Genomic DNA, 27,834 nt, shown 5'->3' on the forward strand with positions numbered 1-27,834 from the left:
CAAACACATTTCTTTCCACAAATAATAGAAAACTGTGAGCTAATCTCACCATATGTAGGAAAAAAGAATAAAACAATATCAAGTAGTTGCTAACATTTTGGTTTAGTCATGAAGTGTCCTCGATGGTTGTTTGTATTTAGAAGGATTGGTTCTTTGTGCAAGCCATATTCAGATGCTTGGATTTTTCACAAGCTCTTGGATGGTAAGGCTTTGACATATCATCATCTATAAATGGATTCCTAACTTTTTGTAATTATTGGAAAGTGCCAGAGACATCAGGAAGTGGGAATTAATTGAAGAATTAGATCAATGAACCCACACCCTGAGATAGCCCACTCACAAGTATGTGAGTACATCTGTCACCACTTTAATAATTCTGCTATTTGCAACTTCTAGACCTGTCAATGTATTATTTGTCTCTACGGTGTAAGAATACAATTCCAATATCTAAATAACAAAGTGTGCTTTTGGCTTTCTGTACTTAAAATTCAACTAACTGTAGGCCAAAGTAAGTCTAACTGCTGAAAATCATTTCTGTCTCTGTCACTCTGTCTCTCTGTCTGTCTCTCTGTCTCTGTCTCTCTCTCTCTCTCTCTCTTTGTGTGTGTGTATGTGTGTGTGTTTCCCTGTCCTCCCATCACTTTGTTTGCTGTTTTATTCTCTGTGGAGGAGGGTTTTCTTCATTAAATTCAGGAAGAATCGCCTGTAACTCCACATCTTTGATGATCATTCTTAGCAGCTGCAGCAAGATTCCCTTCTTTTCTCTTCTTACATGCAAAAAAAAAATAAAATACTTTCTACTACTGAGGAATGATATCCATGCCTCACAGTGACAGGCAGACAAATGTTCCCCTCAAAAGATGCTGCAGTCCTCATAGTCTGTGAACATGGAATCTTACATGGGCGTTGTTTCCAGTAAAATGCGGATAGGAGGTAGGCTACTGAGAAATTGACCAAAGATTGTAGAGCTGACCCCCAAAGGGGTAGACAACTTCTTGTTCAAATGGGATCTAAGTGAATAATAAATATGGAAAGAAATGTACTAAACTCACCAACCAGAAAGCAGAGAGGTTGGCTCAGATAACAGAGATCAGAATTATATAAAAGCAGAACCCCAGTTCCCATGGGCCACCCTTCCTTAGGCAGACCTGACATCTCTGTGCCTGCACCTACCTTCAGTTTAGTGAGCTTCACTTGGTGCTTCTTCCTTTGCATCTTAATTGAAGTTGTTTGGAGAGCAGAGAAATCAAGATCACCCCCTAACAAGAAAACCATAAAGAGTCCTTCAGAAGACAATGCCAACAGCTTTTGGGGAACAGAGAAGTCAAGACCACAACTTAATGAAATTGAATTCAGTGAGTATTAGTAGTCAAGACTAACTTCACACTGCATTATATTTGTGTTGCCGTTTAAACCATTATGTTTGCTTTATATTCGCAGTCCTTTTATTTTAAAATTTGTTGACAACCTTATACATGAGTACTGTACTGATATCATTTCTATTTCACATTCACTGCTCTTCACTTCCTCCCAAGTTCATGGTCATTTCTTTATCATTGTTATGACACAAACACACACACACACACACACTATATATACATACCTGTATAAATGTACTATATATATATATATATATATATATATATATAACCTAGATTTCTTCTAATCTAGGAATGAAAAAAAGCATAAATTTAAATTAACTTGGAATTTCATCAAACCCCAATCAGAATGGTTAATAACAGGAAAACAACTGACAGAAAATGCTGGCACAGATACAGGAAGAGGGAATTCATTGATGCTAGCATCTTCAGAGTCATGAAGTGTCAGGAATTAGCTCGATACGGGAAATAACCAGACCAGCTTAAAGATAACAATTATATTTTTAATAGTTATAAGGGGAAACTCACGCCACAAGAAGGGGAAGTCTGACTTCCTCTGTATCCTGTGGGAATCGCCCAGAGAGAGAGCACTCGTGCGTGCACCTGGTCCCTCCCAGTTTTTTCTTGCTGGGCTCCAGGTAGCCATGCCTTAACTGGGTGTGATTGGTTAACAGAGCTTCCCCATCAATTAAGTGTTACCTTGGTGGAGAAGGCACACAATCATGAACCTCTAATTGGAAAACTTCTAAAGAATTGTCATCACTAGCCCAGTGCTCCTTATGATGTCATAAAGCTAACAGAAGAAGTCAATTAGGTCTATTGCTTCATTAATAGTCTCCACAAATCATATTAATAGCCAACCCTATATCCATTGTGGTACCATAAAATGCCATTTACAAAGACAAGTCTTGACTCCCTTATAGTGTTGCAGAAACTGGAGAGATTAATTTTTACTCATGTTGTAATGAGTGCAAACAAAACTCTAAAAGCCACTTGGCCAATATCTGACTCTCTGAGGCAGTGGGAAAGCCTGCAGGAAGCCTGCATTCGCATTACTGTTACAATCAAACTCTAAAGGATTGCAGCGCAGCAGCAGCCACCTGGCTATTAAGAAATTACTACAGAAAGAAATTCTTAGTTCTGAATCTATTTAAAGAAAATGGGAAGTCTTCTAGTTTTCTTTGATTGTCCATTAATTTTTCATAACCGAGCCATGTGTGGGAGTGAGCTGACAGACTACACTGGTGTGTTTTCTTCTCTGCAAAGTAGCAAAGTAGAGTTCTGCATTGGTCTACTTAATGAGGATCTGTTCCTAGTGATCTCATTACTGTTTGCGGAAGCCAGGTGTCTTTGCACTGTCTGGAGCAGCGACGGGACCAGTTGACGATCTTTTATGGATATCACAGTGCATAACCCAGTAGGTGTTAGGAAGAATTCACCCTGTGCTGAGGTCCACAACTACTCATCCACCACTAATACTTGCATCGCAATGTAAAACTCACAATGAAATCTAAATGATACAATAAAACAAGAATTTAGCTGTCTTCCAGGGAAAATCCATTCCCAACTTAACTGGTTTGGGACTCTCTAAGGAAGACATTTTTAACAGTTCCTTTACAATCTCAACTTAGTCATTTCCTATCTTAAAATTTTCTATGGAAACAAAATAAATTTTATCTAAACTAGTCCCTGTTCTTGACAGATAAAATTGGTTCAAAGAGCCTCTGTCTATGGAAAATTACATTAGCTTGATGTGAAACCTGTAACATAACCTAAGAATATACTCTGGGACTAACAGAGTAAGAGGATACAATCTGATTCTAAGAGCTCAGAAGAAAATGGACTGTTAACCTGTGAGAACGGATGAGTTTGAGATGGTCAAACGTTCCAGTGAATAGTTGGAGAGAGGTCAGTTGGTTCCCAGCCACCAGGCTAGCTTAGACCCAAAATAATCACATAGAAACTGTATTAATTAAAACGCTGCTTGGCCCATTTGCTCTAGATTCTTATTAGCTAGCTCTTATATTAATTTGACTCATTAATCTGGATATCTCCACCTGGCTGTGGCTTACCCGGTAAAGTTCCCAGCATCCCTCTCGGGCAGCTCTATGGCTTCTCTCTGACTCCGCCCGTCTTTCTCCCAGCATTCAGTCTAGTCCTCCCCGCCTAGCTCTGCTCTGGCCCGCCTTGCTCTGCTATAGGCTCAAAGCAGTTTCCTTATTCATTAATGGTAATCACAGCATACAGGAGGACTCCCACATCAAGTGAAGAGTTGAGACTTGCACCTTTTTTATATTTAGGCAATTATGTGGGCATCAAATCTGCTGCTGATAATTAAGCACTAAATTGAAGAACCAATACAAATTGGCAAGGCTGCACCACAGTATCATTTTAAGGATGCCTGCTGATGTCAACCAAGCATCAGAGCCCCAATAATGGCTAAGGACCAGCCTTAGCATGGAGGCATCAGGTTCAATGTAGAACAAGATGCCAATAAATACCACCAAGAATGAAAAAGATATCTCTCATTTGCTTTATAAATTCCCCATTAACTACCCCCAAACTTCACATTGTTATGAAACCCAGATGTAAGAAAGCAATAGTAACAACAATGAACTTTTTCACCACCTCAGCAAATGGGACTTGAGGGCCAAATACAAGCTAATTTTGAAAAGAATAAACTATATTTCCTCATCTTTCCTCAAACATTGGAAGGAATTTTTTGATTCCATCCCATTGAGATCTCACTCAGAATAATTGGAAATCATTTTATTGATAACAGTGTCATTATCTATTCACCAATAAAACTTCAAATAGTTGAGTGCTGTTGGCCATGCCAGAGGAGCAGCAAGTTTTAATTGAAGTTCCAGGTATTAGCTCAGCAGAAGGGAATTCTCTGATGGGCCAATTTCATTTAGGCAAGGACACAGGTCTACAGACCCTGGAATGTCTTTTGCTTCTACTGTGCCTTTACATGACCCCTCCCTAAGCTGTACTGTCAGATTTTATAATAATGATGATAGTTTATACAGAGCTTTGATGAATAAAAATAAATACAAGGATTTGTATCACATCCAGAGTCTGTGAGTCTCACCTAAGAAGCTGCATGAATTGTAACTCAAGTTAATGACTAACATTTGAGTCCCAATAGCCCAGATAACTTAAATTCTTTTAACCTCAATGTTGGGAGACGTTCACAGGTCTCAAAGTGCATCACAGCTGAAACAATGCTTTGAAAATAACAAAATTAGGCTAACTTTTTTGTTAAATAGCTTTGAGGTGAAAAACCCAAGAAGAGAGTCTAAAGTTTTAGAAAGTCACAGAGTTGAATGTGGAACTGCTTAATGTCAGGGAACAAGAACAAAGCAGCCCAGTTGTTACTGACTCTCCTTTCTATGTTTAGTTGATGACCAAGGAGATGATTAATTCCATATACTCATTTTTGCCCTCAATCTTCTGATGTAAAAAACTATTAATGAATGGATATATACCCTAAAGATTTAAAGTAGAGCTAACTGATTCTTTTTCACATATAAAACTTTAGGTTTGTGATTTCTTTAAGCCCCTTCATAAGATTGCTTTTAAAGATAAGTAGTAAAGTAATGAACCCTTTCTTTGTAACTGCAAAATGCAGCCTGCCAGTAAAAGACCTGACAAAAACAACTTGTTGCTCTATAACAAGTTGCTTGGATATCAATGTATGTGGGTTCTTGAGCTAATTTGGTTTTTTGCCTGTAATACATAAAATGTTTAACCATGTGAATGAGATGAAAAACATGTTTTTACCTATAATCATTTACTTGAAAAAAATGGATTTCAAGTGTTTTGACTCTTGTACTACCTGGAAGGTTCTGTTGGGGTAAAAGAAAGCTGTAAAACAACATGAAATAGGGGAGAGATAATAAAGAAAAAAGAGAAATAAAGAGAGGGGAATAAATAAAGAAACCATCCAGAGAGTTTTTGAGTGCCTTTTTCCCTGCACCCCCTCAGATAGAAAAATTTAGCCTTGCTGACTCTGTGGATTCTTGTGAAAGCCCTGTGCTGCTGAAAGCTGGTCCCCCAGTCAGCAGTAGTTGAGCTTATCTGCTTTTAAAACATAGCCCAATTCCTGTTGGAAAACATAAGGCAATCAGATAAACAACAAACATGTTAACTATAAGAAGGAAAAGATGAGGAACGGAGGCACTGGGCCATGCTGTGATGCAATGAAAAGAGAGGTTTTATAAGCAGTCAAAAACACCTACTGCAGGGAGCAATCAGTTGGCAGAAGATTCAAAAGGGAGAAGACAAAAGCACACCATGGAGGATTGTCCTCAAATCCTATTTATCAAGTTCTTATCTTCTAAGAGATATTTTCTTGGTGAAAAAAACAAAGGAGGAAGAGGGAAGGCCAAAGAAGAGAAGGAGGGGCACCTGGTTTTACAGCAAGATTACAAGTATGGAGACACTACTATGTCGTAAATATGAATATAAACTCAGACATGGTCTGTTATTTTCACATAAAAAGCTGTGCATTTTAAACCTCTAACAAGAACAGTGAACTCAAGGAAGATCATATAATGATAGAAACACATTCCACAGACACCAGTTTTTAAAAGCAACTGAATCTTGGAAGTGCCTGCTTTTCAGATGATACAGATGTAATTTTTGGTCAAGGATATGCTGTTGGAATGTCATACCAAGGCCCACATGACTCCGAGTACTACAACACATGGAGCATAGTGCTGAATTGTTCAACTACCTGAAGATCATAGATCCAGCTTCTTCTGCCATGGTGGAAATCCAGAGAGCAATGAGCTTCTTGAATCTCCACCCAAATGAAAATGAAAACCTGTCTACATTTCATTAAAACTCAAGGTTGGTTGAGAAAATTTTGGCAACAAAATTTACAGATTGTTTATACAAAGAAAGAAGGGAAGTATATCTGGAAGCCAAGGGCCATGTTCTGCCAACTATACCAGGTGGAAAGGACACAGGCAGTAAAAAAACATGGATGCTGGCTATCCTTGTGCAAATACCCTAGCAGCTCACTGCACAGCAGAGCAAACCCAGAATCATAACAAGTCAGGTGGCCCCTTCATGTGCTATCAGTGTCATGCCTGGAAAACATACAACACAGGCTAAGGACAAGTAAGAGTAGAGCTAGCAGAGGTCAGGCTAGCAGAGCTACAAGAAAGGCTGAGTTCTGTGCTTTGAAAGTACCAAGCGACACTTGGCATGCCAGCTACAGGGTTGCAGGGAAAAGGCACACTGACAACAGGTGATGACAGAACATTTCTAGGTCCCTTTGTCTGAAGCAGTTATAAGCTGCTTTTGGATATCATGAGCAAACAGTTATTAGTAAGTGGGAAGATACACTATAACTGTTGCAATAGAAAGAAGAAAGAATCCCCTCAAACCCAAACCTATCCAGCCTCCACTCTCTAGAACCTCCCCAGTGAAAGAAGACTCTGGGCCCCTACCCCAACTCCCTTGACTTTTCTAGGCAGCAAGTTGGGAGTTTCCTGAAGCTAGGATCCCCCTAAACCCAAACCCATCCAGACACCATCCAAACTACTAGCCACACCCCACCTCAAAACCTACCTATCCTCCTTCAACTTTGGTAGAAGTCTGAAACACAGTTTGCTCCAATACCAAAGTGACTTAAGAGTGACCAAGACCTTGCTATGACTGAGGGGATTAAGAGAGAGCACCAAGAGAGCAAACAAGGAGAGAAGACCACAAGAGCAGAATTAAAGAGACCTCAGAGACATTCTGAGACAGACATTGACAGTACAGAGCAGACCAAGAAAAACTCGCAAACACTCAAGCAGCCACAGCAAGGATTGGACCAAGATGCAAAGACCTTGCCAACCTCATTTGAAGGAAGAGATGGGTAGGCACCAACATAAGCATTCCTCCAACAACCTAAAAAGCAACATTTAAACACCAGAACCCATCAGTCACAGGGAAGACTTGATCATCCCAAACCAGAAGAAACAGAAGAAAACCACTTTAAAAGTAACCTTATGAAAATAATAGAAACATTTAAAGAGAAAATGAAAAACTCCCTTAAAGAAATGGAGGAAAAGACAAGCAAAAAATTGGAAGAAATTAATAAATCCCTCAAAGAAACCCAAGAAAATCAAGAAAAAGCAATCAAACAGATGAAGGAAACAGTTCGAGACTTGAAGATTGAAATAGAGGTAATAAAGAAAACACAAACCAAGGGAATTCTGGATAGGAAAAATCTGGGTAAACAAAGTACAGAGACAAGTATAACCAACAGAATACAAGAGATAGAAGAAAGAATCTCAGGTGCTGAAGATACTATAGAGGAAACAGACTCATTTGTCAAAGAAAACATTAAATCTAACAAATTCTTAACACAAAACATACAGGAAATCTGGGACACCATGAAAAGATCAAACCTAAGAATAATAGGGGCAGAAGAAGGAGAAGAACTCCAGCTAAAAGACAAAGAAAATATATTCAGCAAAATCATAGAAGAAAATTTTCCCAACCTAAAGAAGAATATACCTATGAAGGTACAAAAGCTTACAGAACACCAAATATACTAAATCAAAAGAATAATCCCCCACCATATAATAAACAAAACACAAAACATACAGAATAAAAAAAAATTAAGAGCTGCAAAGGAAAAAGGTCAAGTAATATATAAAGGTAAACCTATCAGAATACAGCCAACTTCTCAATGGAAACCCTGGCATTCAGAATGTCCTGGATAGATGTGCTGTAGACACTAAGAGACCATGGATGCAAGCCCAGACTACTATACCCAGCAAAGCTTTCATTCACCATCAATGGAGGAAACAAGATATTCCATGACAAAAGCAGATTTAAACAATACATATTCACAAACCCAGCCTTACAGAAAGTACTAGAAGAAAAACCCTAATTCAAGGAAGCTAACTGCACCCATAAAAACATAGGCATCTAATAACTACCAATCAGTATAACCCAAAGAAGGAAAACATATAAACACTACTACCAAAAAATAAATGGAATTAACAAAGACTGGCCATTAATATTGCTTCATATCAATAGACTCAATTCATCTATAAAAAGACACAGCCTAAGAGAATAAATACAGAAACAGGATCCAGCCTTCTGCTGTGTACGATAAATGCACCTCAACCTCAAAGACATACACTATCTCAGAGTAAAGGGTTGGGAAAAGGCTTTCCAATCAAATAGACCTAAGAAACAAGCAGGTGTAGCTATCTTAATATCTAACAAAATTGATTTCAAACTGAAATCAGTCAAACGAGATGAAGAATACTTTATACTCATAACAGGAACAATTCATCAAGATACAGTCTCAATCCTGAACATCTATGCCCCTAATACAAGAACACCTACATATGTAAGAGAAACATTACTAAAACTTAAATCACACATCAAACCCCACACACTAATAGGAGGAGACTTCAACACTCCATTCTTGCCAATGGACATGTCAACCAGACAGAAACTTAACAGAGGAATAAGAGAACTAACAGATGCTATTAATCAAATGGACTTAACATATATCTATAGACCATCCACTCAAACACAAAAGAACATACCTTCCTCTCAGCACCTCTTACAACCTTCTCTAAAATTGGTCACATACTCAGTAACAAAGAAAATCTCCACAAAAAAAAAATGGTTTAACACCGTGTCTTATCAGATCACCATGGATTAAAGTTAGAATTTAACAACAATACTACTCTCAGAAAGCCTACAAACTCATGGAAATTGAACAGTGAACTAATGAATCACCACTGGGTCAAGGAAGAAATAAAAAAGAAATTAAAGACTTCCTTGAATTCAATGAAAATGAAGGCACAATGTATTTCATGGGACACCATAAAAGCAGTGCTAAGAAAAAAGTTCATAGCACTACGTGTCCACATAAAGAAAACAGAGAAAGCTCACATAAGTAATGTAACAGCACACCTGAAAGCTCTAAAACAAAATGAAGCAGACTCACCCAGAATGAGTAGAAGACAGAAAATAATCAAATTGAGGGCTGAAATCAACAAATAGAAACACTCACCAAAGAAAACAATAGAAAAAATCAATAAAACAAAGAGCTGGTTCTTGCCTGGACTGTTGCATAAACTGGACATGCAGGACGCACAGAGCAATGACTGGTGAACTTGCCGAAAAGTGAGACAATCCTTCAGGGTTCCTGCTTCATGAAAGTGTCTGCGAGACATTCTGCAGGATACAGAAGAAAGTAACTGAACTGTTTTTGAAATTTCCTGCTTCAAGAAAAAGTCTGCTAAACACTGTAGGCCTATAGGCTGAAGATGGATGCCCAAATGGTACAGAATAACTTTTGTTGACTGTCCAGGAAGCAAGATGTCACTGTCAATTCTAGAGCTTTGGAAGTTGTTTATAATGCACTTCTTGTTTACTTAGGTAATATATCCTTCTGGAGTCTTTGAAGGAGTTGAAGAATTTATAGTTATAGTTTTCCTTTGTAATGATAAAAGATAAAGCATATATAAATATTGTAACTGTAATTCTTGCTAGAATTTTACTATGTTAAAGCCTTCCTTTTTGTTTAAACTGAAAAGGGGAAATGGTATAGAAGGTCCTTCTTTCTATGTGTTGCTCATATTGGCTAAGAAATAAAGAAACTGCCTTGGCCTGATAGGGCAGAACTTAGGTAGGCAAAGAAGACAGAACTGAATTCTGGGAGGAAGAAAGCAGAGTCAAAGGAATACCATGGAGCCACCAGAGACAGATGCTGGGAATTTTACCTGGTAAGCCACTGCCACATGGTGATACACAGGTTAATAGAAATGGGTTAAACTAAGAGTTAGCCAATAAGAAGTTGGAGCTAATGGGCCAAGCAGTGTCTCAATGAATAAAATTTCTGTGTGGTTATTTCAGGGCTAAGCTAGCCAGGTACCTAGGATGAACAAGCCTTCCTCCCCTATCAACAGGAGATCAAGGGCATTCAAATTGGAAAGGAAGAAGCCAAACTTTCATTATATGCAGATGGTGTATATAAGTGACCCCAAAATCTCTACCCCTATAGCTGATAAATACCTTCAGTGATGTGGCAGGATACAAGATCAAATCCAAAAAAAAAAAAAATTAGTAGCCCTCCTATACACAAATGATAAAGAAGTAGAGAAGGAAATCAGAGAAACATCACCTTTCACAATAGCCACAAATAATATAAAATATCTTGGGGTAACACTAACCAAAGAAGTTAAAGACCTATTTGACAAGAACTTTAAGTCTTTGAAGAAAGAAATTGAAGATACCAGAAAATGGAAAGATCTCCCATGCTCTTGGATAGGTAGAATCAACATAGTAAAAATGGCAATCCTAAAAAAAGCAATCTATAGTTTCAATATCCCACTAAAATCCCAGAACAATTCTTTACAGACATTGGAAGAACAATAATCAACTTCATATGAAAAAACAAAAATCCCAGGATAGCCAAAACAATCCTGCACAATAAAGAAACTTCTGAAGTCACCATCCCTGACTTCAAACACTATTACAGAGCTGTAGTAATGAAAAGAACTTGGTATTGGCATAAAAACAGAGAGATTGATCAATGGAATTGAATCAAAGACCTGGATATTAATCCACACACCTATGAACACCTGATTTTTGACAAAGAAACTAAAATTATATAATGGAAAAAAGAATCTTCAGCAAATGGTGCTGGCATTAACTAGACATCAACATGTAGAAGAATGAAAATAGATCCATATCTATTGCCGTGCACCAAACTCAAGTCAAAATGCATTAAAGATCTCAGTATAATTCCAACCATACTAAACCTGATATGAGAAAGTGGGAAGTAGTCTTCAATGCATGGGCACAGCAGACCACTTCCTAAATATAATCTCAGTAGCACAGACACTGAGAGCAACATTAAATAAATGAGACCTCCTGAAACTGAGAAGCTTCTGTAAAGCAGAGAACACAGTCAATAAAACAAAAAGGCAGCCTACTGAATGGGAAAAGATCTTCACCAACCCCACATCAGAAAAAGGAATGATCTCCAAAATCTATAAAGATCTCAATAAATTACATTCAAATTCTAAATAAACCAAACAAAAATTGGGGTACTGAACTAAACAGAGAATTCTCAACAGAAAAATCTCAAATGGCCAAAAGATACTTAAGGAAATGTGAAACATGCTTAGCTATCAGGGAAATGCAAATCAAAACAACTCTGAGATAACCATCTTACACCTGTCAGAATGGCTAAGATCAAAATCACCAATGATAGCTTATGCTGGAGAGGATGTGGAATAAGGGGAACACTCATCCATTGCTGGTGGGAATGCAAACTTGTACAACCACTTTTGAAATCAATATTGCAGTTTCTCAGAAAATTGGAAATCATCTTACCTCACGATCTAGCAATACCACGGGTGGGCATATACCCAAAAGATGCTCAATTATACTACAAAAACATTTATTCAACTATGTTTATAGCAGCATTATTTGTAATAGCCAGAATCTGGAAACAACCTTGATGCTCCTTAACCAAAGAATGAGTAGAGAAAATGTAGCACATTTACACAGTAGTAAATAGTGTTCTCATTAGTCTATTTATAAGGGTGATCCAAGTGGCTCTCATGATAATAAATACTTTTGCCCTTGGTTGCCTCCCCAAGGAAGAAGATAAGTCCCTATTGTTGAAGACACCACACGTTTATGATATGGAAAAAAGGTGGTTCAAGCTGGATCTAACCTGAAAGACTCCTTCCTACGGTCTCGCTTCCATAGTAACAGGAATTGCTAAGAAAGCTTCATAGGGAGGGAATCAGTCAATAGTCCTATCAACCCTCAATGCCTATGAACTGTAGCAGTGACGAGAATATCAAGATATTCTTAAATATGGAACCTGGTGGTAATGAAGAGCTGTCTAATTAAGGCCTGCTCAAAAAGAAAGAAAGAGATATATGCCTGGTTCTAGAAATAATAGCCAACTACCCAGTGCTAGAGAACTCGTGAATCTTAGAAGAGAAGCTCTTTTTGGTAAAGGGCAGTAGCTACATTTATCTGAGTATGAGGGTTTTAGAGTAGAGTTATCCTCATCTAGTAAAGTATTGGTAGGAGGTTTAGAGCTTCTCTTTACAGCCAATGGGGAGCATTAAAGAAAACCATAATGAGACACAATGCAGTGATCAATGGATTGTAGTGAACCCAGCCCCATAAAGTACATCTGCATCACAACTACTGACCCTAAGGCCCAGGAAACATTCTGAAAGAGGAGGCAGAAAGATTTTAAGAGGCAGAGGACCAGGAAGTCTGATTTGAGACTGTGTTTTCTATAAATGACTGCCTGAACAAGATCTAAACAGTGACAATATCAGTAGACATGCTAATGAAAAAGAGAAAAAAATCCCACAGAGTCCTACCGCTCATCAAAGAACTACAGACTGGACTGAAATCTCAAGATCCAAATCAGGAGCAGAAGGAGAGAGAGCACAAGCAAGAAACTCAGGACCGCGAGGGGTGCACCCACACATTGAGACAATGGGGATGTTCTATCGGGAACTCACCAAGGCCAGCTGGCCTGGGTCTGAAAAAGCATGGGATAAAACCGGACTTGCTGAACATAGCGGACAATGAGGACAACTGAGAACTCAAGAACAATGGCAATGGGTTTTTGATCCCACTGCACGTACTGGCTTTGTGGGAGCCGAGGCAGTTTGGATGCTCACCTTACTAGACCAGAATGGAGGTGGGTGGTCCTTGGACTTCCCACAGGGCAGGGAACCCTGATTGCTCTTAGGGCTGACGATGGAGGGGGACTTGATTGGGGGAGGGGGAGGGAAATGGGAGGTGGTGGCGGGGAGGAGGCAGAAATCTTTAATAAATAATTTAATTAATTAAAAAATAAAATTAAAAAAAAGAACTACAGGCAACTAATGAATGCTGAGAGAGAGAAAAAATTAACCTCTCCTAAGGATGGACCTCCTAATTTTTTAACCAAGTGGTTAGTCCTGAAATTATGTACACATCAACAACAAAATAGACTCAACCATGCTGTATCTGTGTATTTGTGTAAAAATAATAGTCAAACAATAAAAATGAATTATAAAGAAACTATCAATTTGAGAAGTGAGTGGAGTATGTGGGAGGAGGGCAAGGAAGGAATTGGGAGGAGAGGGAAATAGGCTGGTGATGTAATTACATTTTAAGTTAAAGTATACTAAACAAAAAAGAAAACTGCAATATGCAAATAGATAAATAAATAAATTTGAGAATACTTATTTAATCAAAAGTGTCATAAAAAAGGAAGAAGTCAAAACAAGAGGTTCATAGTTGCACTTAACAGAGAAAGTATGGAGTCACCCCATACCTCAGAGCTAAGAACCTGCCTGGCTTGGCCATACATGATGGGTATTTTCCTCACTGGAGCATGGTCTGATCATTTGGTTGCCTGTGATTGGCTGTACTTAGCTGTTCTTGAATTGTCAAACCCTGGCTTTTCACTACAGAATGTATAATCTTATGTTCAGTTCACATTTCTCTGTCCATTATGTTAGGCTGTAACTTCTTTATGTAGAAACTTAACGTATAAAAAGTCCCATGCTAATGACCTCCTGAGTACTTAATTCAGTACTTAACAGAGTGTCTAACAGAGACAAAGTAAATAAATATGGAAATGAAATCTCTCTCTCTCTCTCTCTCTCTCTCTCTCTCTCTCTCTCTCTCTCTCACACACACACACACACACACAATGTAAATCAGAAAAGTCCATGAAGAAAAAGAAATAGAGGCCAGGCGCTTCAGACAGAGACATTACCCACTGAAGAAAGTTATCTTTTAGGGGCTATGCACTCATAAAGAGAACCCTAAACCAAGACTACAAAGATTAAGACATACTTAATGGATATAGATAAATTAAAGATAGATAAGATAGAAGACCCAACCTGATTTCTCAAGAAATTCAACTCTCCAGAACCTCTCTTAGAGATGTGAGCCAGAATATAATTGTAGCACAGGATTCAGAACTTGCCAGTGACATGTGGAACTGAACTAATGCCAATTTTGGGTAGAGGCTGAGAAAGACAGCATGCTTTACCTTCCTCAACTTAAGGATCACGGCAAGATACTTGATATCAGTGTACTGGACTGGAAGAAATGAGTCCTCAGATAAGCAAGGGTCAAATAATTTTAATGAATTTAATAAAAATCAGATAAAAAGTCATAGCTGGAAATTCCATCTTAATTAATTTTTCTTATACTTTCTCAGCACAAGTCATTCTAGGATCACACAGGAAATCCCCCCCAAAGGCACTCAATTTGCTTAATTCTTGAAGGCAAGATTTTTAAAATACTCAGGGAGAATATAAATCATCAGAAACACTGGCTTAACTATGGGAGCAGCTGCTTAGGGAGCGAGGTGCAAGGGCTCATGAACCACATTTGTAAAAAGACGTCAAGTGGAGAAAAATGTAAGAGCTCTGGGAAAATGTGGATGGGAATTCGTGGAGGAGCTGTTTTGTTTATTTCTTTCTTGATCTCTGCTTTAGAGTCAAAGAGACTCTAAAGAGACTGGGATATATTGGGTCCTGTTCATCTTCAATAGTGGTCACAGGCTCACAATCTAAGCACTCTGTCCTAGGAACTCAGATGTGACAGAATCTAAAATAAGAAGTAACAAAGGTGTCCACATGCCCACCTGGTGGCACTGAGCTCGGGCAGATGTAAGACACCCATAGGCTAGCCTGGGTCCTCACAGTCAGGCCTGGCTAAAGATATCCACAGACACTCCTGGTAACACTCACCTCATGTGGGTAAAAGACACCCAGTGGCCAGTCTGGGTCATTAGAGCCCTGATGGTGCCAGGTGGGTAGGTGCCACTATGATAAGCAAATATATTGAAGAGAAATGGGGGAGAAAGAAACAGAATGGTTCACGTCCCGTGGAAAGAGGCAGATCTGAAAACACGAGGGTGATAAGGAACAGGCTGATGTGCGTGGCCTGCATGCCATCTGGGACCAGGGTGATGTCCGAGCCTGGGCTGCTGCTGAGGCATGTCTGGGTCCATTGCCCTGCAGTAGCCAAGGTGTGAGTTGATGTCCATGGCTTCTGTTACGACTGAAGGCTGTGTGGATGCCTGGGGTCTGGTCAGATACCTGAGACCATGTTGGTATTCAAGGGCCTTGCTGTCACTGGAGCCATACGGATCTGGGAGACCTGTGCTGCTGCAGACAGGGCTATAGTGATGTTCAGGCCTGAGCTGCTGCCCAGGACCATGTCTGGGTTCATATTCCTGCTGCAGATGAGGTCTATGTTAATATCCGTGGCCTGTGTTCCCACAAGGGGTCATAGGAATCATTTGTGTTGAAATCCAAGGGTCTTGCTGATCCAGCTGCCTCTCATTGGCTTTGGGAGAGCTGACCCTGCCCTCAATGGACTCTGCAAGCAAGCGAATCTGCCCCACCCTCACTGAAAATATGGACCCACAGAGATAGCTCCACCCCTCACCATGAACATGGGAGAGCTGGTTCCAATGGCATGGCCCTAAGAAAGCTGGTTCTGCCCCTTGCCTGAGAGGAGTGGCCCCAGTGGTCTGGACTCACAAGCTTATCTACCACCCAGACCCATATCCTGGGTCTTGGGTCGTCCCACACTAACATCTACCCCATCTATCACCTACTAGAGTGCATGAAGGTCCTGAGGAATGACAGTGGCAGGATCCTCATGACTTGGGTAACAGCAGGATATCCAAAGGGAGTTTCAGCGAGGGTCCAGTGATGATGATGTATTTGCCAGAGGCCTTGAACCAGGACAATGACTTATTGCAATGAACATTTGCTGGTGGCCTGATTGGACAAAAGTGTCTACTGTGTGACACACTGCAGTTCTGAATGCCGAGCTCATCTTACAACAAATAAGGAAGCATTAGAGAAATGGGAAAGACAAAGGAGAGAGATGGTTTTGTTCGTTTGTTTTTAATTAATTTTGTGGTGGGAGGTCATTTTGTGGGGGACATTGTAGAGGTGAGAGGCAGATATGGAGGGAATGGGAGATGAACAGGATTGGGGTGCGTGATGTGAAATTCCCAAAGAATCAATAACAAATTGTGTTTTTTAAAAGAGAATTCACTAAACAGATGGCAGCAGAGAGTCCCATTCCTGCCACCGAACTTTTGTGGTTATTTGATTTGAGTTGGGTTTGGGTTGGGTTTAATTTTTGAGACTGTGTACCTTTCATTGGCCTGAGCATGCTGAGTGACCTAAGCTGACGTAGAACTCATGATCCTCTTGTCTCTGTCTCCCAGCTACTGGTGTTACTGGTGTGTACTATCACACCTAGCACTTGTCATCAAATCTTTTTTGAGAGATGATAACTCAACTTTATATAGGATCTGGTGCAAAGATATGTCAGTGAAAGATGAGCTTGATTACAAGAAATAAAAACTTATGTTCTACAGGACCATGAGGAAAGAAAGAATTCCATGTGTGGGTCCTGGTTAATGATGAAACAAGCCAGATCTTAAGAAACTCATGGAATTTTCTAACAAGCCCTGTAATCAATGGAGGGAAGTCTTTTATGGAATGTTTTCCTGCTCCCTAGGAAGGGAAGAGACCGAGATGGCATTGTACAGTATCATGAAAGCCTGGATGATCAAAATGCCATGGCACGGGTATCATCAAACAGGCCCGGCTGGTCATAAGGCCATATATGTTATACACCTATATAACCACTAAAGACTAAAAACAGCTTTCCTTAATTCCACACACACACATATGTCAGTACTACTTCAGACAATAGGAGACCTACTTCAATGGAAAATGGGAGATAACGACAAATTTTGTTTGATTTGGATAATAGGAAAAAAATGCTGTTTCTTTTCCAAGCCATGGGGCAAATAATTCCACTCTTGATATGAATTAATAGTTGCCTTTAAACAACAGTTACATTTGTCTCAAAATCTACTGGAAGATGGCCTTTATTTTTACATTCTTTGTTCAATGAATGACTTTGAACAGAGTATATTCCAGATTGCTGATACCAGGCATAAAAGTGTAAGAAAGGTCTGGTTGAGTACTTGCTTTGCATATATGAGGCCCTGCATAAGATCCCTAACATTGCATGAGCCTCAGTGTAGTAGCACAAGATTGCAATACCAGTACTTAATCCAGTGTGAATGGGAGGAAAATTCGAAGATATCCTCAGCTTCAAAAGGAATCTGAAGCCAGTGTAGAACACATGAAACACAAACTACAAAACAAGAGGAACTTGTCACATGCCCTTGAGACACTTTCCTTCTTACCCTTGGCCATTCATGTACTAACTTCCAGTTCTGTTTTCTCAGACTCTTCTCATTTCCACTCCCTTGTTGATGAAGTCGAATGCTTCCTGTCATTTATTTCAGTCCCTAAGCCAATAATGATTAAACCAAAAACAAAAGCAGCTGATTCTCCAGTCCTTTAACATTTAATAACAGGTCCTAAATAGACTGTTTGGTGAATAGCAGTATTTAAGAGTATAATACAGACACTAAGGAATGCAAAACTCCTTTGCATCATGGGGTCTATACTATAGTTAACATAGCATAAGTAGTTTCAAATTGAATAACCAAAATAGAAGAATATCCAATGGTGGTAAGTCTTTCAAAGTCAAAGGTTGACAGTTTAATAGGTGGTTCTTCAGGGTGTTGATTTTTTTCTGAAGGTTACATTTGAGAAATGATAACAGAACTATAATTGTTTACTGAAATTGTGATTCTCAAACTTTAAGAACATCAGTATTCACCTTATTTTCTTGTCTATCCAATCACCTGAAATATCATATCTAAGCAAAAATATCTGTCTTAAAATATTTATTATTAACATAGTAAATGCTTCCTATTATTCTCAATAACAGACTATATCTTGTAAAAGCTAGCATTGTCATCTGTGTAGAATCACTTTGAAAAGTGGGAGACAGGCACTGTGTCTGTTGCTGGACTATAAACAGCACAAGCAGACCCAAATTCAGGCACCTCTGTCTACAACTCTGGTCACATAAAGAGAAAGTAAAACCTCGACACGTGGAAAATCTTTTTTCCCTTTTCTTATTTATTGATTTCAGTTTTAGTTTGTAGAGATAAGGTTTCTCCATGTAACAGCTGTAGCTGCCCTGGAACTCATTTTGTAGACCAGGCTGGCCTCAAACTCACAGAGATCTGCGAAATTCTGCCTCCTGAGACCTTGGTTAAAGGCATGTTCTACCACGCCAGCTGACATGCTTGGAAAATCTTAACATATCTCATATTCCTTGTTTCCCAAAATGGGATGTGCTACTACGTAATAAAATGCGACATAGCATTATTTCAAAATTGAGGTTATAAAAATGAGAAGGCATGGGGAGAAGAGCACCGACATGGTGACTGGGAGGTTTCCGTGTGAGCAAATGGTAGCAGGTGCTCTTTCTATAGCCTGTAATGGAGGGCCACACGCTTTCACATGGAGGGGGTTCGCGATCCTGGAAGAGTAGTGCTCCATAAAGAAATTCCTGGGACCTAAATCCATTGAGTTAAGAGATAGCGATGGTCTGAATGTCTGCATCCTTTTGTGGGTTTGTTTTTCATAAGCAGCATTTGTTTTGGTCATTAACTTTACAGACCTGACACTTTACATAAATACATTTTCTCACTAAACCGTGAGAGAGAAATCAGTGGTTATTAGACCCAAGTTTGTAAGTGCAGAATATCTGAAATGGAAATTAAATACAACTCTTCCAGTTGTAGCAATGAAGTCTCACACTGTATAGGGAGCGATTACACTCTCCTTTAATCCCCGCAGGAACTAAGACTTCTGACACTAAGCGCCTTTGCCCACTCACAGTGCAGGGACCCCTGATGAGTTCAGCTCCCAATGCCTGTGTTCTGGACATATGCATCTGGCATAGAATGAGGGCTTCATCTTCCCTGAACACGCTTAACGCTGAGATTCATTGCCAGCTTTTATTTAACCGTAGGATGACAGGACTTTCAGTCTCTTGTTCAACCCCTTTACAAAGTGCACTCTGTAGAAGCCACTGGGCTTATTCCTTCAAAAGAATAGGAACAACTGAGAACTCCTGCATTCCATTTGCAATACCAAGGATCTGCCGAACTGTTCTTCCATGCAATGTCCTAGAATCTCAGGGCTCGGTGGCTTCTGCTATGTCATGTACCAGAGATACATGTTTACAGTTTAACTTGTCACAAAAGCCAAGATGCACGAATAAGGGAATATGTGTGAGGGAGTTTATACAGCCATATAGAAGAACAAAATGACAGTTTTTTCAGGACAGTAGATGGAAATGGAGATATCATGTTAATTGAAGTAAGCCAGACTCATAAATACAAATATTGAATATTTATTCTCAGAATCAGGGAAAAGATTTACATTTACATATGGCTATACATATATATGCTTAGGCTATGAAGACAAAAGTGAGGAGATGAGAGAGCATGACAATGTTTATATCACATGACAGCAGAGTGAAGGGTATTTTAGGTGAATGAGACCAAGAAGAGGGAGGTAAGAAGGGCAGTGGAGGCAATAAGAGGGAGATAAGAAGGGCAGAGGGACGATGAGAGGAAGCTAAGAAAGGCAGAGGGGGCAATAAGAACAAAGTCACAATAGAGCTACCGCTATTTTGTTTGCTGACTAAAAATAAATGTTTTAAATAGTAAGCAACAAGAAGAACTATGATCAACTATCAGTTTGTTTTTCTTAGAGTTAGGAAGCTATAAAGTAATAAAATATCTCAGTATCTGGAAATGAACAGTCTTAATACTGCAGTCTGTCCTTCCCTCCAGCCCTTTCCTCACCTGTAAGCCTGAACATGTAGCACAGTTGTCTTGTCCCTTTATGTCCCCTACCCTGTGAAATCCCCTTCATTTGTGCCTCCTTGCCTCCAAGGAGCTCCCTTGCTCCACAACCTCCCACACTGACCTGTAACCACAGCTTACCCATCTGTGACTGATACCCGAAAACCCTTTTCATAGAGTACAAATACTGTCAGTCTCATTCATGATCAGGGGTTTCTGAACCCCTCTAAGAACAGGGAATGTAGTAATTCCACAGTCTGTTTCTTAGCAGTGTTGTTCTTGGCTCCTGAATACATAACAACTTGTGAAAATGCTAATGGGTATTAATTTGGGCACTTTTGTGAATGAGAAGTCCTGGAAAGGAGCTGTGCCTGCAAATGATGACTGACTAGAGTCTGGGTGGTGTGAAAGGGGTGGGAATGACTTAGGTCCACAGCTCGGTTAGGCCTGTCTTTAACCCCTAAGTAGCCATTCCCTGACCTCTCCTGTGACAAGTGTAGCATCCTGTCAATAGCAATTACAAAAACCTTATTTTGGGGATGAATTAGTTTAACAAACCCTACTTTCTACCAATCATTTGGCTAGGAAGATTATCTGAGGCCTGTAGCTGGGATTTCTCTGCATGAATGTAACCCGCATCTCGGATGTTTCCACCGGTGTATTTGGAAAATGTCTTGATTAATGACTTTCTTTATTCTATTACTATAAAAAGAAAACCTCATGAAATTGCTTTCACGTTGAAACAAGAAGTTTAGAGTCACCTAAATCTGTGTTTCCAGGCCATGGTGACTCATATTTGGCTTCAGAATAAACTACCCCTGATCCCTTCTCAGGTACGAATTGTGTTTTTGCATAAGTATATAAACCATATAAACAGCAAACTTTCCACTTCTGAAAGGAACCTACAAAGAATTCAGGACATGCTTCAGGCACATACAGAGGCTATGAAACATTAGAGGGTGGACTTCAGTATCTATCCCTCTCCTCATCTACAACTAGTCAAAGATTCAAAATTCGATGGTTAAAGGGATGAGCCGGTCTCTATGTAATGTGTAGAATGGAAAATATTTGGAAGGGCTATTTTGGTCTTTCTTCTCATTTACTAGGTCATTAGTTTCACTCATGACTTATAAATGAGAGCTACTATACAAAAACATGATGTAAAAGTCCTTTTCCAAAAAGCACATACATTAACTCAACACTATAGGAACCCACTGGAAGAAAAAGGCAAATACAATGCCAACTTACAGTATCACAACTTAAACACAGAGGGAAAAAAGCCAACCATCTCTACCACCTTCCATTTGTACAAATAGAAATAATTGTGAAAACTGCAAAGGAAGAGACAGCACCAGGTACAGATTTGTGTGGCCAGAAAATGTACAAAGAAACAAGGCCCCAATTTTATCCTCCTTAATGATTTGTCTCTGGCAAAACCTCACTCTTGAGTCCACAAGTAACTCCCCATTTATAAAATACCTGCCTCCCTAAAAGCACCCCCATGCCCTACTAGCAGACATAGTGGAACACTCTACTGTGGGTACCACTCAAGTTTATCCCAGTCACAAGCCCCAGCGCAGGACGTGCTGGACCACTTGCTTTTCATTTAACCTATTTTCTTTCTCCTTAGAGCCAGACAGAGTTTGGCATCACTCTGCTTGCTTTTTTTGCCCCAGAAAATATTTCTAAGATCAACTTTCCAACTGGAGATGAACACTCTTTGCTCTCCAAGAGACTGACCATTGAGTGTCCTGTCTTTAAATCTACTCATGCTGCTGTTCCTCTTAAAGCTCCCCAAACCCATTAAGCCTTCAAGTACAAGCTAGATTGAGATACCCAATCCTTTTGAACATCTCAAATTCCTCCATGTACTCACAAGGCTGGCACTGTGTCCTGTAAACCAGAAACCCTCTAAGAGTTCAAGGTCTCTTAGCTCCATATCCAATGTCTACACACCCCCTAACCTCTTACAAAGGACAGATGCAGATAATACAAAAGTCCAAAATTTAAGAGCAGTAGACGTTTATTCCAGATTTCCTACTGTTTCTAACCCTAACACCATCTGGCTTCTAGTCAAACTAATACCATTCTCATTATGGTCATAAATTTATGTTCCTTTTTTTCTCTTCACACAGATGCACTCTAGCTTTTCCTTTCCTATGGAAATCAATAGCATGTCATGGCTCAAGGGTTTAGTGAAGCCCCTACTTATTTCCCTTGGGCCCTAAATATGAATCAGAAAAGTATAACCTCCTGAAAGCCCTCTCCAATGTGTAGATTACTTTCCTCTCTGCTTGCCTTGTTTTGGCAGCTTGTTTGAGTGCATCTGATATTTATTGCAAACTTTTGGCTATAGAGGACATAAGTTTTCCAAGGACAAATGCAATTGTGCATGCCCCCTAAGAGGTTACCTAGGAAACAATGAGTCCTATGAAGGGAATATGCTACCCTCTCAATGAACACAAACTAACAAGGGCTTACAGGTCTGGCTGGCTAATGTCACACCTGAATCCCAGCTTTTTCATTGTTGCTTCCACTTCTACAGTGTAACCAGAGAAAACACCTTCAAGGCCACAGTTTGGAGTTGCTTTTTGTCTGCATTCCAAACCTCATGCCCCCTGTGTCATCTTCCTACACTCTTGGACTGTCTGATCATACCCTACCTTTCTCCCTCTACTCTTTATGCACACAGGGGAAAAATTGCTTTACACACCTTCTTACAAAGCCAATACTAAATCTGAAGACTTGTTAGATGCTTTGTCCTTCCATTCCAATCTGCGATGAGGCATTCCCCTTTTCTTGAGTTGCTGCTGCTGGCTACTTAGTTTTGACCACTTCTGGATTAGCTCTGGGTTCTACATTCAGCCCCTGTGCTCCATGCTGTTAAGACTCTGCTGCTTGTTGAAAATGTTCAACAACTTTACTCTTCTGTGTACAGCTTTATGGGGTTCATCTAATTTCCCCTGTCCATGCTCTTCATTTTTACCTGCAACTTCATCTTTTATTCTTTTTCCTTCTGTATAAATGGACTTGGGACTTCTATCAGACAGTAGAACTAATAATTCTCCTCTCATTGTGGTTGTGTGAATGAGAATAGCTTACATAGGCTCATACATATATATACTTAGTCTCCAGTTAGTAGAACTGTGTGGGTGGTATATGAGGTTCTTCTTTCTATGTGTTGCTTTCATTGGTTGAATAAAGAAACTGTTTTGGGCCTGGTGGTAGGACAGAACTTAGGTAGGCAGGGAGACAGAACTGAATTCTGGGGGGAAGAAAGTAGAGTCAGAGAGTACTGCCATGGAGCTGCCAGAATCAGACATGCTGAATCTTTCCCAGTAAGCTATGACCTCATGGTAAACACAGATTCATAGAAATGGGTTAAATCAAGATGTGAGACTTAGCCAATAGAAGGCTAGAGCTAATGGCCAGGCAGTGATTTAATTAATACAACTTCTGTGTGATTATTTTGGGTTAAAGCTAGCCAGACAGCTGGAACAAAGGGACCCTGGTCCCTTCAACAATTGGTGCCCCAATGTGGTTGACTAACTCCACATAAAACCTGAGAGGGCTTGAAAAGGAATCCTAGACAAACAGAAAAAACAGAGTTTAGCACAATTTTTGTTCTTTGCTGGTGGGGTTCCCGGAGAGAATTTCCTCACTCAGCAGCCACAACAGTAAAAAAAGCCATGGCACTTTTAAAATGCTGGCTTTCTGCCCGCAAAACCTCTGTCTCTTATGGGAGACAGAGCATTTATATAGGGTTTGTGAGTAAATTTAGGTGTGCCTGGAAGGGGGGCATTGTACACCACGGCTCAGAGGCACAAGTGACTCACAGGTACAAGTGGCTCTGCCATGTTGGACTGGGCATGGCAAGCAGGCAATACCTGTGTTTGATCTGGAACTGTTACAGCTTAGATTCTTAAGAACTTAGTATTTTAAAAGCACAAAGCAAAAATGTTCCTGGACAGTAAAGAATTACAGATTCGCAATAGGACAGATTCAGACATATGCAACCTCTAAATGGGTCACAGTGTTGGATAAATGCAGGTAGGCTTGGGAGAGAAAAGATAAAGAGTATAAAGACTCATAAAATAAAGTTAATGCTTTAAAAACAAAAGGGGTAAAGTCTTTAAAGAGACAGAGTATAGATAGTCATAGATTTAAAAAATAAAGAAAAATAGGCCACGTAAAAAATGGGAAATTCACAGAAAGCCTGTTTATGTATGTTATTGTGTTTTCTTTAAATGTTTTGACTGTGAAGGAGCTAAGTACAGAAAGATGTTTCTTTGTGTGGGCTGCTAAGCTAAACTAGCATGAATATTATAAAAGTATTATGACTTCAGAACTTGTGTCTAAGGATATGATGCTTTGGAAAAGAGGTTCTTCTTTTGTTTTCACAGAGAATGAGACCCTGTGGATTCCTTCTAGACCAATATGGTATGATAGACCATGCCCTCTTGAAAGGTTGCTGTGAATAACCTCAAAAACTTACTTTGCTCAACTGCTGACTGAGATGAACCTAGCATACAGGATACACCATAAAAAACCTGATAAACAGTGTCCCCATACAGCACAAAGCAGCTTGGAGAGAAAAAACTATGCCCATATTCCCAAATATTGTATATAAATGTTCTTTTACATTTAAAGGGGGATATGATATATATATGAATAATTTACATTGGTATGGATTTTGCTTTATTGATATAAATTTAAGGTCAATCTTGTTATATGTATATTTCTGCTCTTTATTAAGGTATTGTGATTGTGTAGTTCACTTAAAAATGCAATGTATAATTAGGAAATATAGGTTGTTAATGTATAATCAACAGCTATGTATAGATGGTTAAGCACATGTATATACATATGTATATATATATTAAACAGCTATGTCTAGATGGTTAAACACACACACACACACACACATATATATATATATATATATACATTTCTGTATATGTAACAGCTCTGTCCAGATGGTTAAGCACACACACACATATTTGTATATATATAACAGCTATGTCTAGATGGTTAAGCACACATATATATACACATGTCTATATATAACAGCTATGTCTAGATGGTTAAGCACATGTATATTATACATATGTGTATATATATTAAACAGCTATGTCTAGATGATTAAAAGCACTTTCTGCTCTTTCAGAAAACTCGAGTTTTTTTGTCCAGCTCCCGGGTCAAGCAGCTCTTAACTGCCTGTAACTTCAGCTCCAGGGAAACCAAGGCCCTCTTAAGCACCTGCCACCTCATACACACACATACATACATGTGCACATACTGGCACAGGAATTTGCATGCATACAATGAATTTAAAAATAATAATTTGTTTAATTGGTGCAGATATAAATCAAAAGGTGAGCCGGGCAGTGGTGGCGCACGCCTTTAATCCCAGCACTTGGGAGGCAGAGGCAGGCGGATCTCTGTGAGTTCGAGACCAGCCTGGTCTACAAGAGCTAGTTCCAGGACAGGCTCCAAAACCACAGAGAAACCCTGTCTCGAAAAACAAAAAAATAAGTAAGTAAATAAATAAATAAATCAAAAGGTGACTATATAGAAAATTCAGGAAGCCCACTTGCTGATCTTGTAAAGGACGTGAGTTTGGTTCCTCATATCCACACAAGGTGGTTTGCAGCCCTATAGTTCCAGTTCGTGTGTATTCTACACCCTCTTAAGGCCTCTGTGGGCATCTGTACCTATGTAACATACGTTTACAAGAATACACTCACATGCACATATTAAAAAGAAATCTTTAAAATTAGTGGGCTTCCTGAATTTTCTATATAGTCACCTTTTGATTTCAGTTCTAAACGCAATGAAGCGTTTCTATTTTACATTCTTTAGATTCAATGCCTTGGTTCACCATTCATTTCAGATTTAGATTTTTGTTAGGTTTCTAAATAATAGTTATCTTTTATTACCTTTATCTCATAACAATAAATGTTAATATTCTTCCTATCTTGGAGTGGAATTTGGAGAAGAGGGAGGAAGCTTCTCTGCATTATTTCTTTGCCCTAGGAGACATGTGGAAGAAAGTCTGCACTCCCAGGGGGTTGCAGCAGGCAACTCTTAGGGGCGGTTCAGAATCCAAACAGCCATGAAAGAAGTTTAAAGTCTCAGGCAGGACTTTATGTGTGTAGTGATGGCAGAGAATATAAAGGGTTTAAGTGGGAGGGAGAGGCAGAGAGCCTAAGGCAGTGAGGAACATTTCTGTGCAGATGAAAAGGGCTGCTTTAGATATAAATCTATCCCCTTAGTCATAAAACAAAGGCAAAAACACCCAAAGAGAAAAACAATGACGCTTGCGCAGATGGAAAATTTCTTTTCCAAGTCTTAGTCCACACTCAACAGAAGGTGGGGAGACGGTATCTTACAGAGCCAAGTAGAGAATTCAGACTCATGACCTCATACGAATGGCTCAGATAACAAGAGTTACCTTGAAGCCCTGGTAGTTCTAAGATTGCAGAGCAAGGCATACTGTGTCTAGGATATGTTCATTCTGTCACTTTACAGGACATCTTTACACTGCATGTGCTTCTGCTTCTGTATCCACTTCACCTTCCAGCACAAGAAAGTTACACATCACCTGTGCAGGCAAACAGTTCCCGTAGCTCGATCCATGCCACACTAGCCTCTCTCCAGCTGATTACAAAGGACACAGACAGCCTCTTTCGTCACTGTAATGGATACCTGGGTGCCAGGTTCTTGCCAGCAAAGTATGACCTTGAGTGTCTGCTATTTAACCGTCATCCAAAGTCAGACTGCAGGCAAAGCATTTATAGATGTGATCTGAAAGATAAATCTGTCTTTCTCCCTCCCCCTCTATCTTTGTCTGTCTCTCTCTCTCTTCTATACATAATCGTGGGACCTAACATTTCCCCCTAAAAGGAGGCAGAGAGTGGTCACCAGTACTTAAGCAAGATTCCAGACATACTCCCACCTGACTATCTGTACATAATTAAAGCACAGAGGGATGTAGTCTTGAGAATGCTAGAGCAAGAGAAAGGAAATTGACTGCAGATCAGGACTATTTTGGTCCAATAAACCCATTCATTCACTAAGCTGGCCATGAATGGAGTCCTTTCTTCTGTCTCTCAATGTTCTCTGTATCAGGGTTGAACATCTGTATAGCTCCCCAAGAGGTCAAACAATAGTGAGGCATTGTTTTTAAATAAATAGACCTTAATTTATAAAGAGCCTAAATTTCATGAATGGTTTAATTCTACCTTGTGTTTTGTGTGTTAAGTCTCAGAACTAAGCATACAACTGTACAGAAATGTACATATATCTGCTTATTCCAGGGTTTTATCTTTTTCCACCCACATATCTCAGTTTGATCCTGCATCTCCCAATTATACTTAGCTATAAAGGACACAAAGATCATTAATAGTAAAGTTATTAGAGTCATTGGCATGCCATAAACAGATGATACTCTCATGTACCTTTTCCAAGCTACACACTAACTTCATATGGATTTTCAAAGCTGCAGCTGATAAATTAGCATTGCACCTCTTCCAAGTTTGCCCTTCAATTACCCAAGCACACAGGTCATGCTGATAATGTCAGATTGTTTTCATGTCAATGTCATTATGTAACTCACATTTCAACATGTTGAAAATAAAAGTTTCTTCTTCAATAATGTTTTAA

Source organism: Chionomys nivalis, chromosome 4 (assembly GCF_950005125.1).
Source record: "Chionomys nivalis chromosome 4, mChiNiv1.1, whole genome shotgun sequence".
Taxonomy (NCBI): domain Eukaryota; kingdom Metazoa; phylum Chordata; class Mammalia; order Rodentia; family Cricetidae; genus Chionomys; species Chionomys nivalis.